This window comes from Mastomys coucha, chromosome X (genome assembly GCF_008632895.1).
Source record: "Mastomys coucha isolate ucsf_1 chromosome X, UCSF_Mcou_1, whole genome shotgun sequence".
Lineage (NCBI taxonomy): Eukaryota > Metazoa > Chordata > Mammalia > Rodentia > Muridae > Mastomys > Mastomys coucha.
In genome coordinates, this window is record NC_045030.1 from 9,162,539 (window position 1) to 9,165,407 (window position 2,869).

Sequence of the window (2,869 nt, forward strand, 5' to 3'; positions counted from 1 at the left end):
GAGGTCCTCTCCTCCTATTGATGATCGATTTTGCAATCCTCTACCATACACATGCTGCTTGAACAATTCTAAGTCAGATTCTTGGAGTCTAAAACATTTACTGCCAGCTATACTCTTTTGTCTTTTCCAGGGCAAATACTTGCAATGCAAACTTGGGTGTTTGAGGAGGGGTTTGTAATGAATTCAGAAGACTGGATGAAACACACAATGAAAAAAAGGAAGGTATGTATTCTCAGCAAATCTGATGGCCCTAGTAAGGCCAGAGATATATGAAAGTCCTGACACTGTATTGCAAATATTTATGACACCAAGAGGAAGAACTAGAGAAATGTTTTCTTAAGGATGGGGACAGAATGATTATAGCTGAGATTTCAATCTCACAGCATACTCATGAAAATGTCATTTTAATGTTTTAATGATATTTATTTTTTAATGTATGTGTATATGTGCATGTGTGCCCACATGTTATGGTGCACATGTGGAAGTTAGGACATAAGCTACACTAGTAAATTCTCTCCTCTCACTATTTTGTCTCAAAGATCAAACTCAGGTTGTCAGGCGTGGTGACAAGCACCCATACTTGCTGAGCCATCTCTCCAGCACATTTGTAAAATTTTCTTAACAAACTTGCATGCTGCCCTTAAATTATGTGTGATATATTTTTGCAAATGCTTGTACTCACAAAAAAGTACATAGAGTAGATCTTAGATGTCATAAATAAAATAAGAAAATTATGATATGATATAATAATCCTGAAGAAGTGTGTATATGTTTTAATTTTTTTCCATCTGGGTATTACAAACACCGAAAGTGACTTTTCTCCAAAAAGAGTGTATGTTTTTAACAGCATACTTTCCCAAAAGGACACTCCTCTATCTGCTGCATTTTGATCTATCTTGTTTTGATTTAAAGTTTGAAAATGGGGTCTGACCTTATATATCAGTGAGTGAGCTGTTGTCTCATGGAAATGCAGTTTGAAGCTCATTAATGGTGCAGGCTGTATATTATAACTTAGAAGTTCTGGGTTATCACTTATGCTTGCAATTGCTATGGAAACCAGGTTCATATGCACCTTTTAAAGAGTCTCCTTTAAAACAAGGGAGGGGGAAGATTAAGAAAAAGCAGATTCTTCAGAAGAATAAGCTGTTTAGTACCCAGTATGCATAGGCAAGTTCAGCAGTGCAAAAATGCTCTGCCTACACAATGATAACAACTCTTGTACTTTTTAGGCAGTAATAATATATAATCTTTGATTAGAGAACTATGTTTATGCTTGTGGATATGAGTACCTGAAGCAGCTTTTCCCTTGCAAACATATAGACACAGACATCATACACTGACACACAAGATTTTTTCAATTTCCACCAGACCTTTGCAACTTATATTCTTAAGCCCTTCAATAGCCTCTTGCTTGGGCTATTGAAATGCAACTGGCCATTTCTGCCAATCCTTGAATGTATGTTGACATTGACTGTTGCATCCTACATGTGTGAACTGAATTTTCAAATTACAGATTTTATAATAGTGGTGTTAATTTGATCAAGATGTCTATAAGAAATGAGTGGTAGTACTCATCATCAAATTTATATTTTAGATGTTCTGCCCTTCTGTTTCCTTGCCCACATATTTTTCTGATCATTGACATGGTACTGTGTTATACTATGTTGTGCAAACAATAGTATAAGCACCACCTTGTGTGAAAAGAATTCTCAAGTATATACATCTAGTTGACATCCCTGTGTTATTCTGTTATTTGATTGTCATTCCTCATATGTGTGAATTAACAATTGGTTCCACCTATCTTTTTGGATTGCCTATGCTCTAGCCATGTGGAGCTGTACCATTTGCCTTGTTTGAGCAGAAATAGGTCCTCAAACTGGCTTCTCTGTCCTTAATTTTTAAAAATTTATCTTTACGTGGATAGCTGTTTTTGTCTGTCTGTATGTATGTATATATGCCATGCCTCAGGACTTTAGAGGAGTACATGAGATCCTCTGAAAACTGGAGTTACAGATGTGTCTGTGGAACTGAACCCAGGTCCTCTGAAAAGGAGCAAGTGTTCTTAATGTCTGACTATGGCTCCATTCTTTTATTATTATTTTTTTAAAAAATTATGTATATGTGTGTAGGTGCATGAGAATGAAAGAGCACATTTAATCCCCTGGAAATGGAATTACAGGTAGTTGTGAACCACCTAATATGGGTGCTAGAAACACTATTTGGACTGTGCAAGGTCAGTATGTACACTTAACCACCAGACCTTCTCTCCAACCCTTTTTTGCCTTCATCTTCAGGACAACAGGAAATTTGGAGACAGCATTACTCTTCTGAAAATTAATGCTCAGTTTTTAGCTTCTGAAAAACAATTTTTATTAAAATACTTTAATAATGTCATTATATTTTAATATTTATTACAATGTAATTCTACCCAGAATGTTAAACCTCCCTTTTAATAGAAGCAGCCCCTGCAGAAAACCTTAATAGACACCATTTGAAAAACAAGATGACACTCTCCCTGCAAGAACGCTAGGAGAGGCTGTGCCTCATTCATTTTTCTCCCCTGATTACTGGCAAGTACCTCTGAAATATGCCTCTGCTTGGTAAATATGTCCCCACTTATTAGAAATGTACCTTTGTACCATTCAATTTCTTCAATACCTCACTTACCAGTCAGGAAACAACATTTTAGAAAGGGGGAACTAATGTGGCTCTAAAAAGGGCACTCACTATTCATTAGCATTTCCAGCATATCAACTTAGGGGTATACAGATGTTCTTTCCTACATTCTTTCCCACAACTAAATATCAATCTAAAGTTACTTCAAGGTGATTTTTAAGTAAAAGAAGAAAGAAGGAGGAAGAGGAGGAGG

General features: G+C 36.1%; 1 long non-coding RNA gene across 1 annotated transcript in view; it reads left to right on the plus strand.

Moving 5' to 3' along the window:
• Positions 1–139: 139 nt before the first annotated feature.
• The window catches only part of LOC116091726, a 73,835-nt gene continuing 71,105 nt past the window's right edge, over positions 140–2,869 (plus strand). The window contains exon 1 of the long non-coding RNA XR_004119080.1: positions 140–222. This is a non-coding gene — a long non-coding RNA (uncharacterized LOC116091726). The remainder of the gene's footprint in view (positions 223–2,869) is intronic.